Raw genomic sequence first — 22,405 nt, 5'->3', positions numbered from 1 at the left:
CTGTTCCGTCAAGGATGCGACGACACCCCATCGTAATAAATTGCGGCGAATAGCCAGGGGTATTTAAATTAATGGAAGGCACGAAGAAAATCTCAAAGCTGACTACCATATCGCAAGCATTACCACGCCACGGTTCTACCCATTCACCTAAGATCATCAGTTTTTAGAAAATAAAAGTCCCCTTCAGTGCCAAAACCTTATTCTGTGCAAGGCCGTAAACTTTCGCGGGGATGTAGCTGTATAGCGTCACCATTGGAGGGCACACAAATGAGAGGAAAGGTAAGGGAGAGGAGACGGAGGACCTTAATTCAAGGCTTTGCAGAACAGGTCCATTAAAATTGACGGAATATCTGAGACAAGATTGGTTAAGAAGCGACTGAGGTCAGCGGCGTCGTTGTGGACGGGAAATGCGAGTCTCATGGAATTCCGACCATGGTTAGAGGGAACTGATGCTCGAACTTGTCTGGTTATTTTCTCTCCAGCGAAAAGAGCAGAGAATTGCGTATTTTTACTTCCATTCCTTGCGAGGAACCACAGAGTTAAAAAAAGGCTATTTTCGACTTCTGCACCCGCGGCAAAGATTAAAAGCGCAAATCCGGGATATCATGATGGGTCCGATTGGCTGATTGCGGTGATAGCGCTTGCTTTCGTGTGCTTACTTTCATTGGTTATTTTATTTCAAATTAATACAATTCACACAAAGAAAGATAAGAAAGATTTCACTCAAATCTCTTCATAAGTATTTAATTTGATATTTTTTCAATTTTCCCTTAGTTTTATTTACAAAGATGGTGTTTCAGCGTTGGCCTCAACTTCAGGTTATTGCACAGTCCCATCCACATCTACCTACTACCCCGTAAGACGCCTTAATAAGCGTGTGGTGGGGGGTATGTGGAAACCAGGTTTTAACAAGTAAACAAGAAATGATCTAACAAAAATCTGATTAGCATTTATTGAAGACCATTACGATCTGGGGAAAACCAATGTCCACATATATCCGTTCGGCAAAATATCACTCTTAATTTTTCGTATCCGTCGGACTGTGTTGGAAATATACTGAGGATCTAAAATGATATATCCTCCGTGTCCCTCTGGTAGGTATCTATTCTTAATATCTCAGGAAATTTAAGTCTTACGCGCAGCCATCGAGTCTCTAGCAGATCATAGCCCAATTCCTTAATATCTATGTCACGCTTTCTCTATGCCCGTAGCAGTTTTTGACGAATCGTTCAGCTTTTCTTTGTACTTTATAAAGTTCACGGATTAAGTCTTTCTGCGAAGGATCCCATATTCTCGCTGCATATTCAAACCACCTTGCCACCGTGTATGAAATATATACCACCTTGAACACCGTTGTGTGTATTTACTATGAGGGTGTAGCAATGCAACGACTTAATCCCTGTCATTTTGGTAGATCAAGATACTAGTGAGGAATGAGCGGGGACGAATTAAGGCTGCTTTTTTAGCAAGGGCGATTCATAATTTTCCGCAGTGCCTTGTTGTTATGCTATTCCTTTCAGCGAAAATGCGTCTGAAGTCTGTTGTGTCGATAACTAGCTTTTATATATACATCAATTATATCTTAAAATTATTTGTTAAGCTGTAGACACAAAATTTTTGGTTGGAGAATCACCTGAGAGATTAATATTTTCTCATTTTTTTCCGGAGACTTTTCGGGTGTACCTCCCCCTAAATGAGCCACTGGAAGTGGGCTCATTCAAAATTATTTTTAATTAGCGATCGTAATTGTGCTTAAAAATTGAGTCCCGTATATTTCCGTTTTTCGATCCGACGTCTACTGCCCAAACTACTCGCGGCGGAAAATCTGTGACTTTAACCCCTTCGCAGATGAGTGCATGACGTTACGAATGCATAACGAGTGGATCACCGCTAATCAGCTGCTCCGGTCCGCCCATCATTTTTACGTAGTTCTTTATTGTTCAATCTTTATTAAGCGATGTCATCTCTCAATTGGGGTTTCTTAAACAATGAGCCAGATCTCTAATGACGTCACCAACTCATGGAATACGAGCGGCAACTTTCACGCGTTCTACATTTAAACTTAAGATAAGGGAAGTAACTCTACTTCTACCGCTTCACTATACCCTGCAAGCCATCTTTAGGGTGTTTAGCAGGGGGTGACCATTTTATTTTAACATTCAACAGAATCCCCAACTCGCACACCCAACAGTGCAATAAAATACAACCAATAACAAAAAATATATGTTCCCATTCATGCAGGCAGTGTTAATTCCCACGAAGCATGCATCATTTGGCTTATTATTCAAAAACGATCCAATTTAAGAATTCGTGGTATCAAAATGCGCGAATTGGTGAAAAAAAAGTTATAAAAAAGTTCCAGGTTCGTGCGACGCCGGATAGCCACGTACTTTTTATAACATGGTATTGATAAATGAATCATATAGTTCGCGGCTTGTCATTATTAATCAATCTAGGTCCAATCCGCCAGCATGTAAGGGGAAGGGGGGAATATCCACGGGACTGAGGATTGTCGCGCGAATCAATGGACGTGCGGCGCGGCTGGTGGCATGGAGGCAAGGGGCGTTCGGCGGACAGCTTTGGGGCAGGAAGGAATCGAGATACGTCAAAACTGTCGAAAATTTTGCCTCTAAGAATCTAAAATGTCATCTTTAGCCTATAAAACGTTTTATCCGGGTCGAAAAACTCAACATTAAAAATAACTACATTCAGGCCTTATAGATGCCTTGATTCGCCCGCCTCATGCACGGCTATCCCGCGTCCCACGAACCTGGAACATTTTTAAATTTTTTCTCTCCCCAATTCACACATTTTAAGAACACGAATTATTAAATCGGATCATTTTTGAAAAATAAGCGCGGGCCTAACGCGTCATTGCATGGAATCTGAGAGCACAAAACCGAATACACTCATATATAGATCCAAAACTTGCCAAAGTCTAGTGATTTTTATGCTATTTGTCAATTCTAGGTTTGAACAATGCTGAGTGTTTGCCACGGCGGAATAGATGTCAACTCAATGCTTAAAAAATATATGACGAAGAAAAAGAGAAATATAGGAAAGATGCAGTAAGAACCAAAAATATATAAAAACATTTTGGGCATAAATGGATCTCTCTGCGCTTATCACCATGGTGCGGATTTATGAAAACCGATGAAAAAGCGAGCGAAATGGCAGCCTGAATCAAGCTTCTCAAGAACGGACCGAGGCCTCGCCTATGAAGATCCCCCAGATCATCGCCTCGGAATCTTTGCCACGAATGCATCTGTGCACGGGATCATATTGGCTGTCACTCGTCCCGCGCCGACTGAGAATCGAGAGCGATTAGCTGCTCTATTCCGTGGTGAGTGGAGGAAAATGAAAGTCGTCGCCGATTGGGTTAAGGACGAGTCTCGTCTCCTTCAAGCAAATTGCCTCATCGGAGCACTGCGAATTCCAGTTTCATTTTTCAAATGGTTTTCGTGGAACGTCAGGGTGTGAGCGCATAGCCTTGGCTCCGCGGAAGAAAGCGACCCAGCAACAAGCGGTGCGGCCGGTAAATGAACGGGGCGCCGTTGGCTGCAGCCGTTGACCGCAGCGAGGAGAGTGCAGGCCGTCCCATGGCTAGCACTGGCGCCGCGCACCCATTCCAAAGAGCGTCTGGCTTCCCATGCACTGAGGCCTAATTCGGATCCCGGCCACGAAAATTCCTAGTCATCTTAATCTTTCAGTTTCATTAAACGAATCTGGTGATGAATTTCATCAAAATTTCGTCCTTCCGAGGTCAAAGCGGCAGATCATGGGCCTGATTCTGGTTATTTCTGCCTAAAGCCAACGCGATTTCTCGAAAAGATTGGCGAACGCTGTATGCATTCGCGTTCTCATTTTAATTCGCTAGCTGTTTCGCCAGAAATGCTTCGCTCCGTGTCTCTGGCGACCAAAGAGTTGTTCTCGTTCAGATAGGCGAGCATATAGCGAACTTAAACATTCGCCAAGTGCGAATTTCGCTAGCGACGGCAGTGAAATCACTCTAGCTGCTTAGCGAAAGAATTAACGAGGGACAGACTCGTGATTTTACTACCGCTTTACATCATCATTAAGTATGTCGTATTTTTGATCCCAATCAGTTTAATTGTTATTCAAATTCTTGCCATACAACCTGTGTGTTGTTTTACTTGTCTTGTCGTTCTACCTAATGCAATTAAATTGGATTAAATGTGGGTTTGCATTTGAATGAACCGCGAAGCTTTTGTCTGGCAAGCGTTTTGTGTTATCGTGGGAGTGCTGTTATTCTGAGCATATAAATATGCTGGATTGCGTGAGAAAACTTATTGTTTCGGTTCTTATGCTCGTGAACGTTCCAACGGAAATAATAAGAAAGAGATTGATAAAATAGAGATTGACTGCAGTTTTGTCATATAAGAGCATTTAATACTGTAATTGAGGTAGTGGTGTAGTGGATAACATGGCTATTCCGAGGTTATTAGGTTAATTCCTACCATAGCCACTTATTTTTCTCTCCACCACAAAAAAAAATATTCGCATACTATGTTTTTCATATACAGAGGTAAGTCACTTGAAGTTGTCAAAATATTTTCCATGTACAGGAAAATCTCTCAGCAGTTGTTCAGCTCTTGTAATGAGTCACTGAAATTTACAATTAGGCTTTAATACATTTATGTCCAGCGGAGCTCTAGGGAGCATAGGATGCGGAGTGCGCTGTTATGCCACCTTTGGTGTTCATCCAACATCATCAAATTATGTTTATATGAGAATATTTGACTGTAGTCCTTAACTACTCTTCCCTAAAATATTATTCTTGCCTTACTAATGTTCCTTAGCGTACGGCAAGCTGCTTATCGTTTTCTTCCGTAATAAATCCATAAGAAACATAAAACACTCTTATTTTGTGCCATCTGGGTTAGGTTAAAATTGAAAATATAAACCCATAAGTTTCACCGGAGTGACTTTTGGACTCATCGTTTACATCTACGAAAAAATTGAAAAACAAAGAGAACGGCTTTATGTTCAACTGCAGAAAACGACTAATGAATTCGCAATATTGGGCAACAATACTTCCCGGGTCTTCGCTTCGAGTCGCCGTAGCGAAGCGAAGACCCGGGCGAAAGGAGAACGAGAATCGCCGCATAGTTATGTATTCCTGCTTTAAGATAGATTCTGTGGTCACGCAAATAATTTGTTTTATCATTAGTTAATAAATAACTAATTTCGGCAATCTGCAGCGAGTGATGTGTGTGATAGTGTCTCAGATCGTGGTAATGAATAAAATTTAGCAAAATATTTATTTCTTTCGGAAATCTCCTTAAAATATAATGGATTTTTTTCTATATCGAGGGTAAAATACGGTTCCAATATTTCCTTTTTGTAGATAGCACCATGTTTTAAGTGAGGAGTCGTGTTGAAAAGGTAGATATTTCCTCAATTATTACACAACTTCATTAAATCACTTTTGAAGAGATATCAATACATATTTTTAAACGAGCTAATAATTCATTGTTTACTGAGACAATGCATGATTCACCTAGGTAGTTTGCTTTGAGCGAAGAAATTAGACGTGACTGAGCTGTACTTTTCATTTCATCATTTTTATTAGGAGGATTAAACTGCCGCGTTCGGTGTTTTCTAGCGCTTTCAATAACGCGGCCTACTTAGGCATTTACTCCCTCGAAATTATTTCAAGCGGATCAATGTCATGTGGGGGGGAGGAGAATTTGACACGCCGCGCCGCCGCGGCCTGACTGGGGGACAGAAATTTGCACAAAGGACACAGTTTCACGCAGCTTATATTGTGTCTATTGCTAAGCCTGGATCACAAACTACTTTGATATTGCACAAGCCGTTGCACTAGTTAGTATACCCCATCATCAGCTAGTTATCGGCATCTTATGATTTAATGCTGGTTGGTTTCAGCAATGCTTGAGGTTAAGATGAGAATAAAGGCCAGTTTATACAAAAAACTAGCGTAAAATTGAATTAAATGCTCAGAGAAAAATAAGCTCAATGGCTCTGGGGGGTTTGTAAAGAAATCAACGCGTACATTTGACGCCATGCATCATTCTTCTGAAGAACTAACCGTAAAACTGCCGCACACTTTCTTCAAATTGAATTTAATGGTTCTTCAGCTGCTTCGGTGTCTTTTACGGCGAAAATTCTCCTTTCCTAATATTTTGATGTTGTTTTAACCTTATTCCATTGCTCACGGTTTGAATTGACTCAAAACCGGTGAAGAGTGTATAAAACGCAAAAAAAACGCATTAGTGTGAAATGCTGCGCGGTCCCATCATTTCACACTAATGAGGCTAAACTATTCTCGGGATTCCCACCGAGTTAATTCTTTCATAATCATTTCATAACAGGGCTGAATATTGATTTATTTAATTTTAATCCCGAATTTTTAATAGGAATAACGAGAACAGTTTACCCACATAATTCGCCGGGAAAGCGTCAAATCATATTTCACATTTCACACTAATGTCCACGTTCTTTCAAATTAGATCAAACCCCACGCTGAGTTATTCACTGAACGCAGATATTGACGTATGGGTAGTGGAATCACACGCCAAGTGCGCTTCGGGAATAATTTATTTGGTATTTGTTTTTATAAATCACCTTTAACCATCTAATGGAGAGGGAAAAAACGTTTCTCATTAATGTACCTCAAGGCATTGTAATGTTCGATTGGGCACTTGTACTCCTTTGACCCGAGTGGAAATTCTTTTTTGTTCGATTACCATCGGAGTAGCCCCGATCAACTATTTGTTTACTTTTTAATGAATCAGTGAGTAGCTCTTCCAGCTACAGAAATTCCGCTACGTGTGAGGAATGGAAGGTTATCCACTCTGTTGTCACGACGTTGGCTTCTCTGGCCTCCGCCCGCAATTGCAATTTTTTAAGCAATTCCGTTGATGGAAGTGCAAGGTAAGTTACGAAATCTTCCTCATTTAACAATTCTCTCATAGGCAAATAAAAAAACGGAAAGCTGTCGCCCACTTTTCATCAGTTAGCGACGTTATTAAGGCCGTTTTACACGGGGCACGGCATTGCGCAGATTAGAACTGCATTAATTTCAAAAATGGCGTGGAATTGCGCCCCTACATGAAAGAAATTAGAAAAAGGGGCTATTTGACATCTCACATCCACGAATTCTCGCATATTTTTAGCAAATCACCGCTTTACACGACGCAATTTTGACTGCGACTTCGTACACTCGTCACATTGTACAAGTACGTGCCCCGTGTAAAACGACCTTTAGAGTTCTTGCTCAATTTCTTGTCCAGGGAACCTTTCGTTGAGGGATAGAATTCCTGACAAGGGTGTAAACAACCTCTAACCCCGACCGACTGCGGCCTATGCACAGCGTAGATAAGAAGCGGGGACAGCTCGGTAAGCTTTTGTGATATCATCAACTTATCTGTAAAAGGGTTAAGTTCGTCGATTTTACGCCGCGGACAGCTCGAGAAGAGGGCGACGGAACGAGAAACGGAAAAGCGCAGGTATTTATCTTTTGAACTCTATCGCAATCGGTAATTAAATAAAAAAACGGCCAACGAGCTCAGTGTCGGATCAATAGTGGGGCTGGGAGGCTATACTCCCCACTGGAGTATCCAATTAACTCTTGATAAAATCGTAATTATTTTGCCCCCACACTACTGCTAGGAAGCTACCCTTCAAGATTCCACCTTCACTCTCCCCTTGTCTACCTGACCGCCGCCGCTGAGCAAGCCCATGTGTTGTTAGTAATTAGGTGCCTCACTCTGCTTCTGAAAACCTTAAAATGTACATTTTTGCTGATTAGGTGAGTTGGCATTTTGCTATTTTATTGGCTTGAGATACGAGGTGGCTTGGTTTTCTTTGTTGAACTAAAAGTCTAGCATCACTTCGCTCTAATACAGTAGCGGATACAGAAAAATAACTCAAGGGGAAGGTGCAAAAGATATATTGAGATACCTTTGCTTTTATCGTAATAAAAAATTAAACAAGCCTCGTGCAAAGTTTAAGAAAGTTTTATTTAAACTCGTTATACACGTATTAAGACAAAACCATCTTACGATGTAAAAAAGTTACAATTTGGTTCTGCAATGTTCGGAAATGCTAGTGGCCCCGCAAGGGGGGCGCTCGCCCCTTGCGCCCTCCATCTGTACCCGCCACTGCTCCAATATATCCGATTTCATTGATGCAATAAAATGCGTGAATCATGACGTCATAGTTAAACCGAAATGCAGGTCAGATTTCCCAGATCTTTTAAAATATCTAAATATCATGCACCGTTTTATCCAAGTATTTATCGCTCCGTCAATTTTTGATGCGTCACGTATCTGCTGTTTAAAAAGGAATAACTTTTGATCGTTAATTATGCATTCTAAAATTGCTTCCGTGAATTATCTTATCTAGTGGTGTCGTTTCTTCAATCAATACCTCGGGTTTTAATTTTTTCATCGCCAAACCACTTCCCTTCTGTCCTCCTTCCATTCTGGTTGCAATCTTTCTTAAAATATTCCTCTTAATTTACTCTTTCCTATGAAATTAGATCTTAGTTATTTATTTGTTCAGGAAATACCTTTTCATTGGAAAGTGGGTCATTTTAAAATTGAATGCTTTTTGTTACTCAATTATAAGCATGTCCATGGTGGTACTGATTTTCTTTTGTTAACTTCTTCCGTGGGGGTCTCATCGTTGCACATGAACTCCGATACTGCAAACCGCCGTCTCCGTCATTGGGGAAGCGGTGAACGAAATAAAAAAATCTCTCTGTTAGCTTAAGGCAAAGTGATAAATTATTTACACCAAATAATTCTAACCCAGATGTGAGACACCAATCACTGTTGTAGGAAAAAATATCCTGTTGCCCTTCACTCGGCGAGAGAGGATTTTCACTGATTTTTTGATTGCTCGACACGTAGTAAACAACGCACGACCATGTTGATTTGCTGTAATGAAATGACAAACAAAGATATCATACCGTCCACTATTTTTATTTTACAGGTCACAACGCGTGTTTTGATTGTCTTGCAGTCACTATCAAGTATTAACGTGATGTTGCAGCGCCTGACTTAGTACCTGATGATGATTGCAAGGTAATCAGAACACGTATTGTGAGCTGTGAAATAAAATAGTGGGTCGTACGATATCTTCATTTCAAATTTGATATGCTGTTCCACGATGTCTCTCCTGAAAAAGTCGTATTTGATGAAATGATTCTTTTTCTCACAACGGGTGGTATTACTCCAGGACGAAAAAAACAGTAACTTACGGCAAAGGTCCAAATTATTTCTGCTCCTTGCTCACCCGAAAGCCTTAGGCTCAGCCCAAGCCCTGTTTTGGGAAGTTTAACTCAGATATTTTCTGTAAATCTGCAGAATAAGTTTCAATACCGATATTCTCTGGTTTTGATTTAGTAACCTAGCACTTATTGAAGGCTATTTTGGAGGTGATGGCCGTCAGTTTAGATCATTAGCACCACTAGGGGAAGGTAGAGAAACCCGGCGTTGACATTAGCGTGCTCTGAATGAAAGGCGCCAAGGGGACCATGGCTTTACGTCCCATCCCCTCGGGCGGAGTGCTCTGCATGAAGTCCACACCTCCATGCTCTCCATCTGGGATTGCGCAGCCTCTAAAAAATCACTACCTCTGCCAGGATCTGTATTCGGGACCTCGGAGTGTCTAACTAACACACTAGCCACCTAGGTAACCCGATTCCCTAATAGATAGGTAGGGTAGCTAATGCAGCTAACCTAGTTATCCTACCTACATTTCGTCCACGTAAAAAAGCCACAAATTTTTTTCATTTTCATCATAATTAGACAATTTTGTTCGTTCATATTTTGTTAATTTTAAAGTAGGCATTTGCTCCGACAGTAAAAATTAGATGATGTCCCGGGGTATTGATTTTGGATGGGACTTGAGTGTACGGCGATAGTCTATAAGGAGCAAATGGTCCCGACGATTAAAAGTTGATTTAGAAGAATTACGATGAATACTATTGAGATAAAATTTTGAGCATGAATCCTAATAGATGATGAGAATGTTTTGAAAGATTCACCGTCCCATTCTCCGCAAATTCTTCGCCAGCGCTGCGCCTTTGACTAGTTGCAGTGCTGGCCGGGAGCACCTCGATTCCGAAGTTTAAAAGGACGAAGCACTACCATAAATCTAACGCAATCATTTCGAAATTTGCTTGGTGTACGAAGACTCTTTTCAACATTCCCATTTCCCTCACATCTGAAAATCCTATCATATTACTTTATCTTAAGTAACATTTTAGCAAAATATGAAAATGCAAATGTTAAAGAAGGTGGCAGTAAATTCATCGAAGGATTTCATCCGGGTAATCTCCTCCATCTCCATCGCTGCCGAAGTTTCAATTATCGAAAGAGTATGAATACTCTTTCAATTTTCTTATTCTTTTTCATCTTAATCTGCCCTTAGATCGAGGAGATTGCCTGGATGAAATCCCGGGGAAGAATTTACTGCCACCATTCGCCGGGAAAAAGTGAAGTCCTATGTTGAAAAAGGTTTTCAACGATTACCAATTATTGCTGTGCCATTTTATTATTTTCTGTCTTAGAAAGGAGTATGCGGTTGAATATTTAAGACAATTTTAGTTCAGAATAATTTTAGTACGCACTCACTATATGCAACCTGAAAATTGCAGCATGATTTTTTTAGTTTCGGTCAAGTAATGTAATTGTCTCGGGAGAAAAACAAAATACGACCCGTTGAGAGAGCGTGATGCGTCTTCTACTGCGTTCATTATTTCTCACTTGACACCTCTGCACTTTCAGCGACCACTGTAATGTTGCCATGTCACTCATTGAAACCAATTACTGCAAGTGACTCTGGCGATGGCTCTCAAAATGTCGAGTTTCAAATATTAAAGTAGAGGATTGTCCATTCGGCATATAGATAAACAAAAGAGCCTTTAAATGGGTTCTCAATTGTCGCCATTCGCAGGCAGGCGGAGCGATCCATCGATATATTTTTTATTTTGGGCTAATAACGGAAATTCATATACGTAATAATATGGTCAATGACATTCATAGCTTTTCAATGTCATTCATCGCGTTTGCAAACGATGTTTTTAACCAAGGGGACTGCATAGAGGAGGCACAATTCCATTCTTTTAAAAGGCTGATTTCTGTTTCCACTTCGGTCGCATTTTAATCCGCTTCCAAATTTTTCCGCGGCGCGGTGATAAGTGCAATGCGATCCACTTTTTTCCAATATATTGCAATATAATATTTGTGATTGCGATGACTAGCATTGAGCTTCATGCATTTGATAGATCACATCATCATGTATATAAATTTCGGTTAAATCCGTTAAATATACCTTTTTTCATAGTGAAACAAATCAATTTGTCCGTCAGCGACGCGAGTGGCGATTTTTGTAAACCCAATTAAATGCGCGGCGGTTGACAACACATTTAGTGGCAGACTTTAGGATCCTCTTTTGTAATATTCGTGTTTGTAACACTGAGAGTAAAGGAAATTCTCTGGACTCATGGCCGCGCGGCGGACATTTTGGACAACCGATTAAAAATGCACCCAAATTGGCGACATATTCATCAAGCTTCCACGGGACGGACTGGGACCTTTCTTAATGATATCCCTTTGGTTGGGCCGCTCTGTGTGTTCTCAATATTTTCAATAGAGTTGTAGTAATAGCGAGGAATAGTATTGGAAAGCCATTCATTTGATAGATCACACCATGGCGAACATACTAGGCCATTTTTTTTTCTATTTGTCTTGTCTGTAGACAAGCATTACTATACCTTCTTTATAGGATCTTGCCGCCAATAACTTCAAATGAATTTCACCTTTGTCCCGTAGCTCATCGCCCGTTTGAAAACGCTTTCCTCCTTGCCATATCTTTATCTCAGCGTAAAATTGTAAGTCATACGGCACTACGGTCGGCATTGCATGGCGGGTGATCGAGAACGTCCCATTGAAATTGCTCAAGGAGCAGTTTGGCTGCATCATCGCTGAGATGAGGGTGTTTTCATGGATCAGAACACTTCCAGAAGTCAGCAGATCTCTCCTTTTGTTTTAAATGGAAATGGACGTAATGTTTCATACTGAGCAGCTACATTAACTTTAAAACTCTCTTTCATCGGCATAAATATCAAGAAAAGTCAATGCTGAAGCCATTTGGCTTTTTGGTTTTCTGGCTGTCGCTCCGTAGTGCACACTTGGCGGGAGGATTCATTGAGGCAGTGCAGTCAATGAGATTGCCACTCACCTTAAACTAACAACTTACGCTCAGAAATAACTTGAGTGCGGAGAACGCGCAGTTGCCCTATCCGCGCAGTACCTTCCTGTAGCTTGTATGGTGTTTTTGCTGAGCGATCGGAGGTAAAAAACGGCCCTCGTGAATTTCGGTCAACTGTCCTAATTCTAGCTTATTCATCAACGTAATCGAATTTCATGTCAGCGACACGAGCTTTTGTGAACCCATGTAAATGCATGCTGGGTGACAATACATTTGGTGGCCGACTCGAGATTCCTTCGTTGTATCATTTGTGAGCAATCGTGCGGCTTACGTGTTGCGACACTTTGCGTCGGCCTTGCTTCGAGCCCCTCTGAGGCCGCGGTACAAATGGATTGCTCCGCTATCCAGTGCAAGTGCGCGAAAGTCTCTATTGCCTCTTTTCGCTGCTTTTCACCTGCCCATCATTTCCCTCGCATCAGCGTGGCTCTGCTCCGCTCATCCTTATCTTACATCTGCAACGGTTTTCCTTTGCCAGCCCAGCAATATCCAGATCCGGGTTTAGGTGCTTACAGAAAATAAAATAGTAAAGCCAGTTTACAGAGAATAAAATAGTTAAACATTAAATACTTATAAGTAATTAGAGTAATGGATCTGGGACGTTAACGGAAAAAATAAGGCGCGCTGAACTGTAGAAGGAACTAAGAGTATACCGTACTTCCTATATTTAAGATGAGATAAGTTGCTTCTTAACATTTTTCGTGCGATGGGCGTAATATTACGCCACGTGATATCCTTCGATTTTTGCTGTGGGCGTAATATTACGCCATCCGTATTTTAAAAATCATAGTTTGCCATACTTTAATAAAGTGGTATTAACCTCTAAATAAACATATGAAAAAAGCCAAATTCATTCTCATAACTAAATGATACCCAACACAAAATTCCTTGCATCGAGGGTTGGTTGATAAGAAAAAAACACAAACTTTATTGAAAACTGCCGGCATTGGTGTAGAGATTTACAGTGCTAATGTCATCACGGCAAGTGTGAAATTCTTTGATGCCTCTTTGGGAGTTTATTTCCCCATTCCACAGTTATATCCATATTATTTTCCATCCTGGGAAATCCTTTTCCGTAATTTAAGGTTCGACATACTAAAATACATATAAAAAACCCATGAAGCAAATTGTGACGAAACTGATCGCTCGAAAATTTGCAAGCTAACTCAAAATCGACCAAACGCCACATTCAGTTTCAGCGATACTTTTTTTATTAACGGCATCTTAACTGGCCTTAAGAGTAAAGTAATTTCACTTTAAATGCTCCTTTTGGTAAATTTATTCATATTTTATTCTGAAAAACCAGGCTTAAATTCATTAATCATCTTCAAGTAAGCCAAAACATTTTCTATTTTACGATGCATTTAGGTGTATCAAAAGTTTTGAGAAGAGTTAAACGGGCTATTCTATGGAAGCCTATATGCAAGCCAGTTGAATTCATTGTTTTTGCGTACAAATATTATTCCACTTTAGTAAGTTAAAAAATTAATCCTAATTTATGCAAGGGACAAGAAATTTTCCTTGAGGAAGATTTAATTTCGATCGTCTTCGATAAAATTAATATTATCATCCTGACCACCCATCTAACAACGATACGAACTATTTCAATAGCGGTCGAAATCAACTCTTTTTTTTTAGAAAATTACTAGCATCAATATGTGAGATCACCGCCGATTTAGCCCGAATATACGCTTTTTAGGCGTATTCCTTTCTTGAAATTCAGTTTCGCGTCATCACAATCAGCCGTTCATCCTAATACTGGTTTGACGCAGTTTTCCACTTACATCTCCAATCAGCTAGGCTCTTAACATTCACATAACTTTCCTCTTTTATATCTTCCATCACCTGCTCTGTATATCTCCCGTGGCTTCATCTGTCACTCATCCCTTCCACCTGTCCACGATCATTTTCATCCGGCCATCGAGTCTCACGATGGGGCCGATTTAGTTGACGCGTCTCCTTCCGAAGGCTTTTCAAAGACTTCTCTCGTACTCTTCTTAGAACTATCGCATTACTCACACGATCCATCCATTGGGTCTTCACCATTATTTTGCAATGCCACATTTGGAAAGTTTCCAATCTTGATTACTCTGCCGCTGTTATCGTCTATGCCTCACTGCCATAAAGAAGCATGCTCCATATGTAAGTCCTGCTGAATGGCTTCATTACTTCAACTTGTATATTACTAGCTGTTGAAACACTCCTTTCTTTAGGATTGCCGTCCCCGCTGGTACAACTCCACTGTTTCCTTCTTCTTTCGTCCATCACTGGTCACTCGACTCATCACATATTACATGAAATCAGGAGGGAGTGAGGATGACGCCGTGGTTAGATGATCGCCGTCTTTCGCAGCGATCCGACCGCTTGCTTTCCTCCTGAAAGGGATTTGCCCGACGCAGGCGGAGAGGGGCAGAAAGATGAAAAGCATCTCGATTTCACCGAAGGAATGCACTCAGGGTGAGGAAATCCACGGCTGTATTTCGTACTTCCCCTTCCCCACTGTCTCGGCCGAGCAAGAGCTGCGGCGACCGGGATGCGACGCCGGCTCCCCCGAAGAAGTTCTCTCATGGGAAAAAGGATCAGATGCTTTCCCAGTGTATGCCGGAAGTGAGGGCTGCTCGGGTGCCTCGCCGGGTAATCTTCCCATGGCTGTCGACGTTTCGGGGTACGAGTTGCACTCCATCCTCAGGGTTGAATATTCAGCTTCATCTTCATTCATTTAGCTGCTCATTCAGCCCTGAAGACCGTGAAAATGAGTCCCCAGTCCGTCACGTAGAAGATTGATTTTGGGTGTATTTTAATCGTTTTCAGTTATCGCATATGCGCAGTGCGGAGATGAATGCAGAGCCATCGACTTCTTTGCACCCGCGAGAAATAGCATTGAAACTTTATTATTTCGATAGATTATTATATCATTCCGAATGTAAATTTCGGCTTACAGCCCAATGACAGCTTATTTCCCCGTAATATGGTGATCGGTCTGTTCGTTGGCGAGGCGAAAGTCTTTCGCAAACCCATCCTATTTCGTGGTGTGTGACTGCACAATCAATGGCCGACTGGAGAATCCTCTGTTGTATTATGCGTGGAAATAGGGATGAATCTACAACTAATAATGCTCCGCAATCAGATGCAATGGTCGTGTAGCGCTAATTATTAGGGCAGTGGGCGTTAACATAAAAAAAAACATTGAGGTAGTGAGAGATTTATCTGCCAGAATTCGGCAACTAGCGATTTGATCGTTGGATTATTCTTTTTCATAGCATAATCCTCTATAATCGCTGGCACAGCAATGGCTTTGCCTGGTTTCGCTGGTGGTAGGACCCGCCCGCCTTAGTGACGGTGCGGGATTCCTCGTCCCATCCCTTCCTTGCCTATCCCGTCCCAGGAGGCGTTGTCGCGCTCCTATAGCGGCGGCGCCTCCTTCCTTTCTCCTTCCTGTCCTCCCCCTTCTGCGGTGCAGAGGTGAAAAGCTCGCGCTTACAGACGCTGCCCCAGGAGCGTATCCTTGCGAGCCCGCCCAGGAGTCTCGTTCCATTTGCCAGAATTAGACCTACCTTTCAGTACGTCCTTCATTGTTCGGGGGGAAAAAGAATTCCATTGCGAGAACGTTTGGCTCTATATTCCTCTTGCTTCGGTGCATCTGTCTCACCTGGAAAGATAGCGAGGTTTCTTAGCGATCAATCAATTTGAGCTGAGCACCTTGCGTATCGAGTGTCTAGCGGTTCATTGCCTACTCTGCGTAAATGATGTGTAAGACTCTCAGTCAACTTGTAACAACTTTTAACGAGAAGCGCCGCTCTCCATTATATTTCATTTAATGCATAGGATAAATCTATTTGCGCCAAATCGCATTTGCTTACCTCAGATGAGAAGAGGGGCCTGAAGCGACCCAAATTTTCAAAGAGGCAAATCTTTTTCAATTTTTCGTGCCATTACCGTCTCAGAACACGCTTGTTGAATTTTAGCTTCTCTCGGGTTATGCAACAAATATTTCTCGTATGAATTCATTTCGATAGATTTGAATTTAACGAAAATTACAGATAATTAACTTCATCCACCTCTATGTCTATCCGTCCACAATGCGTACATGGGTACAATTTGGGTTGAATCAGGGCTCATGGCCGGGCCACTGTGATTGGTGGAGCCCTTGCCGGCAGCTCATCCGGACTACACAAATTTTATCCGATCCGGTGGATAAGATCGTCCGCAATATGCAAATCGTGCGAAAATGCTGTGAGCGCGACTGTCTGCTATGCGCAGATTGCTGCCAGCCGGATTCTTCCCAGTGCGGTCGTCCGAGCTTCGCAAATTTCTGCCGACTGAACAACCAGCTGCTTCTCCATTCTATTATTAATGCATGCACTTCAAAGGGTTAGCGCATTTGATTCCATTTATTGGGTTCGGGGCTGAAAACAATTGCATTGAATGTGACAGTTGTTAAAAACAAAGGTTTTTAGTAGGAAATTTCAAAAAACGCAGAAAATAATGTAGTTTTCTATAATTACAGTAAGTGGATTTGGAGTAATTTTGTCGTTAAGTAAGCTTGAGAATTCTCTAGGGAGTTCGGGTTGGAAAATATATTTTTGCTGCTCTTTCTTGTTGCTATTGCTTCTTTGAATATTGCGATCGGTGACGGCGTAGCACATATATTTTCCTATTCACGCAGCTCTGTGCTTCAGTTTTTCCTGAATGGATGATGGAATTTCATACGATCTTATTAAAAATAATCATCCTAAGGTGGCGCTGTCCTTCATTAATTTGACTCCTTTTGGTTCAGCCCCATTCCATCCCACAAAGTCATCTTACTTAGGGTCCGTACTACAAGGAACCGGAATTTTTGTAATATCGTTATTCCTTTACGATCAGGAGAGTCCGATAAAGTTGACTGTATTTAAATCGTTTAGTTGTTGGCACCGCAACGCATGTTTAAGTGTCTTTTGAGGATATGTGAAAACAGCTATTGTTATTTCAGGGATACAATTTTGAAAAACGACCCCTTTTTCAGGAAATTATTGAAATATATATTTAATCAACCTTCTTTTTCTGGTAGATATACAACTTTTAAATGAGCCCTGATCTATTCGTGCTTTGTACGTAAATTTATAAAAATATAGAACATAGGATGTAAAAGGAACGAAAGGTATTTCTATGCACCCATGATGTATAATTTCTCCGCTACATTTTCATAAAATAAAATATTGCCCTAAGTTGCTCCCACTCGATTGCCGATGACATTTACTCAATGAAGCGCAGCAACCGTTCAGCTCCGACACCAGTGTTGGGAATAAGTCTTTTGTTTCAGCGTTGGTGTGCTGAAAATTCTATTCCTTCTTACTCGACTTCAATTTTAAATGTAAAATTGACGACCACTTCAAATTTGACCGAGAAAATTTCCCAAATTAGCATTCTATATCACCTGGCTGATCCTTCTCCAATTTTATGGCTTTGAATCACTGGAGCAAATACAATCCTCAACTTGCTTTTAATGCAGAAAGCCCTTCTAAAAGCGCAATAGCTGTGTCTATTCCACTGAAATGTTGATTAAAATAAAATTGGTTTTTTCACCAATGAAATGCTCGCAAATGAAATTTTCTCGCCACCTGTGCTTCGAAAGGTGATTTTCATGGGGCTTCCATAACTATATCAGCAGTACTACCGATTGGGGACCTATCTTAAGAAGCCCTGCAGTCCTGGCACAAAGACATTCGGGAGAGCAGAGAAATTTCGCAAGAAAACTTTCAAGGGATGCTGAAATAGAGGAAATCTTTCGTAGATTGCTACTTTCATCCGAACCACGGATTTTTGCGGGAGAAGTACGAGATGACAGAGCAAAATAACTGCGAGATATTTGGAATCTGGTGGTAATTGAAGGGTATACTAGTTCAGATGAGGAAAGTGACTGCATTGATTCCGATGCAGATAGAAATATGGTGTAGCGTCCCAGTCTTTTTGCATGGAGAAACAGATAAGATAATATTTTTCTTGACTATAATATATTACCTGCACTAGAATCTTAGATTTATTTTAAATTCTTCGTTTTAATAGAAATTTATCATTTACATAGATGCCTAGTTCAAATAAATTTGATCCGAGTGAATCGATGCAAATGAAGAAATATGCAAGAATTTTCTGGTTAATTTTGATTTAGCTTTCCTAAATGAATGTATTGTGAGATAAGTAATTCTAATTGACCATTTGTGTAGTCTTACGATACGCATTGTCCCCAACTTTTTTTTTAAAGCTATCTATTATTAATCCACGAGGTTTTGACTTTGAATGTAGATTTTACACTTCAAGAGCATGATAATGTGATATTTTCATTCTTCTTGATGCACAAACATAGAATTTGTGAATTCTGGCGAGCTTCCTGGCCCCAGCAATGGCACCACGACTCAGATTAAGCTGAAAAGCCATGGATTGCAAAAGTAAGGTTTTGGTTATCCAGTCCATTTTGGCTATTTTGCGCGCTTCCCTAGAGAGAGTTTTTTTGTAAATAGATCCTCAAATGTCTCCACCTGCGTTACGATTGAAAAATGCCTATTTATCGAACATTTAAACGTGTGTGAATGCCATTTACAGCTCAAATGGTGTATGATTTGTTGTGGGAATATTTTTAAAGCCAGTGTTTGTTTAACTTTCATATAAGCGTTATCGTTGTCGTAAGTTTGAGGCGTTTGGAATGCAGTTTCCAAAATAATTAATGTAAAAAAGCTAATACTTGTCGGCAGTGGGTATTATCATTGAATTACTAGTATATATTTTAGAGTTTTCATAAAAATGTTATTTTCTTCGATTCTTGCGCATCGCAAGAGCTACAAGCAATTCACTCAGTTAAAGTAGGATAACTTATAGCGGGAAAGCCATGCGATGTTTTACCTCCGCAGCTGAGAGCTGAAACACGGCGATACTCGGGCTCTGCAATGGCGGATCAAGATTTTAACAAGCCTTGATCCGGTATTGCGGATCGACTGCATTTGCATTGCTCCCGGAAAGGACTCGAGCGAGGACCTTCGACCGGGCGGCGAGCCACGGCAAACGGGGGGTGTTGGTAAGGGAATTCATGATAGTTTTCCCTCCGGATTACTGGAATGAAGCTAATTTTCATGCTTAAGAAGGTACTTACCCACTGAAGGAAAGTTCCCTCGCGGTAGGCCGAAAGATAGGTTGTTTGGCAGATAAAGAAAAATATCGGAGAATAAAATGAAAAAGCTAGCAAAACGGAGAAATGGAGAGATATAATGTGACGATCCTAGGATTATATTGATTACATACTATCATGCAATTCGCCCCAATAGGCGAGTAGCGGGCGGTGTTAGGACACCAGCCGTTAAAAAGTTCTTGTGGACGAATGGAGAAGCAGAATATGAGGCCTCTGATCCAACCTTAATGTGACGAATACAAGTTTGATTTTTTAAATCCTTATGTTATGTATATGGTAAATAGCTTAGCTATTTGAGGGTACCTCGATGACTTTTATTTGCTAGCTTGGTACGATTTGAAGGAAATAACTTTCAAAGACAACTGTGATCACTCGATCATCGGATTAACGCATGGCTTAGTTCAAATAGGTGCATTTAGAGCTCCTCCTGAAATAATCAAATTACTTTCTACCGATTCAGGCACAGAGTGGTGGAATTTCGACATATTGGAATGAAAGGTAGTTGCACATTACCACAATTATTTAATGCGTGTGACGCGTTTTGGCTCACAGAAGCATCATCTAGTAAAAAACATTGCAGTGCATGTGACATCTATTGACAACCTATACCCTGCCCTTTCCATCCCTCTTCACACCCTTCCTCCCCGTTTCTACGGTTCTTTACCCATTGTCGTTTTTTCTACGGTTTGTGACTATAGTCCTTTTGGGTTTTTATGTACGCGTTAGTTGTATTTTTTTCGCTATCTTCCTACTGAGCGTCTGTTTCCCAACCCTCCCTCAAAGGTATAAATGTGATGTTTTCATGTACTACAACATCTTGTACCAGATGATTGCTCTGTGAGACGAAACGCGTCGTACGCATTAAATAATTGTGGTAAAGTGCAACTCTCTTTCATTTCAATGAGCATATTAATTTGAGAAACCTATGCCACCGGCACAATGTTGATTCAAGACATTCCAGTAACGTGGCCAATTTCTCGCTCCAAGAGATTTTGTATTCCACCGTGTGCAAATGCTTCACCCGCATCTCCGGAGACATAGATCAACGGCGGAACGGCAAAACCCAGCGCAGTCTGCTCCCACTACAATGACACGCGAACGAGTGCGTGATGAACGAAGTGCTCGCCCACTGCTCGCCCATTTAGCCTTGCCCTATCCGTGCTTTCTTCCGAGCGCCCATGACAAGTTTTATTTAGTACTTGTGTGGTCGCTCAGTCACCCAGTGCTTCAACCCGAAGGTTGGCTTAGATAACTGTTACAATAACAGATACAAGCGCGTGATTAAATAACTGCTCGGCCACGGCTTTGGCCTTGCCTCGCCATTCATCCTGCGCGCACAATCGGCAGGGGCCTTCCCCGCCCCTTCTCGCGGCCTCCCCCGACCGCCCCCACCAGCCCCCGGCGACGTCACGCGACCTCCAACGGCCTCCCGATGAAAGTGAGAGGAAGGGCGGCGATACCGTTCGATGTCCGCCCCCACCGCCCCCACCGCCCCCACCGCCCCCACCGCCCCCGCCCCCCCCAATCGCTCTTCCCCGTTTTCGTCTCTCGCAGCCTCTGCGTGGATGGCATTCGTGTTCGTTCTTGCCGAGAACGATAAAATACCATAACAGATTTCGCCGCGATTTAAAATCTGGTCTTTCGTCAATTCGTTTCCAGGAAAAACCAGGACAAGTAAGCAATGTACCTTTAGGGAATCACCAGCCGGTGCAATGAAAGAACTGATATTCCACCGAGAAAAAAATAATTTGCCTTGACCGGGATTCAAACCTGGATCTCCCGAAGACGAATGATTTCTTGGCTATATCAATTGATTTTCTGTAAGGGGAGTTTTTGCATTTTCTTCACTCAGTTGTTCAGTGACACTAAGTATTATTCCCTGTAGTATTAACAGGTGGATATGTACGGGTTTTTCTTGCATTCCCTTGGTATATGATGCATGTACAACTGGGTGTAATTGCTGTCGTAGAAGAAAGAATGGTGCATGCTTAGGCAGATAACACGTATTGCACATGCGCGCGTGTCATTTTGGCAGCACTGATATGTATCACCGTGCATGCTGGGGAAGATTACACCATCTACAAAATATCCTAGAGGTAGATCGATCATTTTGTAGATACAGAGGCTAGTCATCAGATGCAAGAGCTTTTCATCTTGCCATTTGCTTCGCCGTATTACCGGAAAATTTCAGATGTGGCGAATTTTAGTATTTTCAGTGATTTTAAAAATCTTCGGAAATTATCTTAATGAGTCACGTAGAGAAAAGAGTCACGCAATGCATTTGTGGATTTTGGGAAAATCAGAGTCTGGTGGTGACTATGCGCAAACAAGCTGGAATGCAGCAGCCGAAACTTCGCCATGACTTTTCCTCTCCCCATATCTAAATATCTGTCCGTGGTTCTTTTCTTCCGAAAGGTGCTGTATTTATGTACAGAGCTCTTGACACCCAAGTATGTACAGTGTACACAGATTCCCCTCTTCAAACATACCACCGCCACTATCTGTTCTTGAAACCGGGTCCTCGGGGCGGAAGCCCACATTCAGCTCGCCAAGCCAATTCCAACGAATTTGTTTTTACAATTCCAGAAGCGTCTAATAGAATAATGATTCTTGTTGATTCTCAAAACTAAGTGTATATAATTATTAACGTACATGCTGGGGCCTCGGCTATTTGGGCAGCAATTTGGACGGAAACGGATACAGAAGTAAGAACCTCAAGAAAAAGAATTGCGTTAGCAAAGGAGGCATTCTTATTTTTTTCATTTTCAACGGTATAAGGAAAACGCTAGAGAAGATTCTGCTCTGAAGAGTAGGGCTTTGCGGTGCGGAAAGGTGGACTGTCAGGAGGACGAGAAAAGACTGGAGATATTTTAGATGTGGGTGTAGATGGGATTGGAGAAGGTGAATTGGACGGATAAAAATGAACGAGGAAGTGTTTGATATGGTGGAAGAGGAGAGGAAACTTCTTAATCATGCATGAAA

This window comes from Ischnura elegans, chromosome X (genome assembly GCF_921293095.1).
Source record: "Ischnura elegans chromosome X, ioIscEleg1.1, whole genome shotgun sequence".
Taxonomy (NCBI): Eukaryota; Metazoa; Arthropoda; class Insecta; order Odonata; family Coenagrionidae; genus Ischnura; species Ischnura elegans.
The sequence above is the reverse complement of the archived record's forward strand: the minus strand, read 5'-3'. Positions refer to the sequence as shown.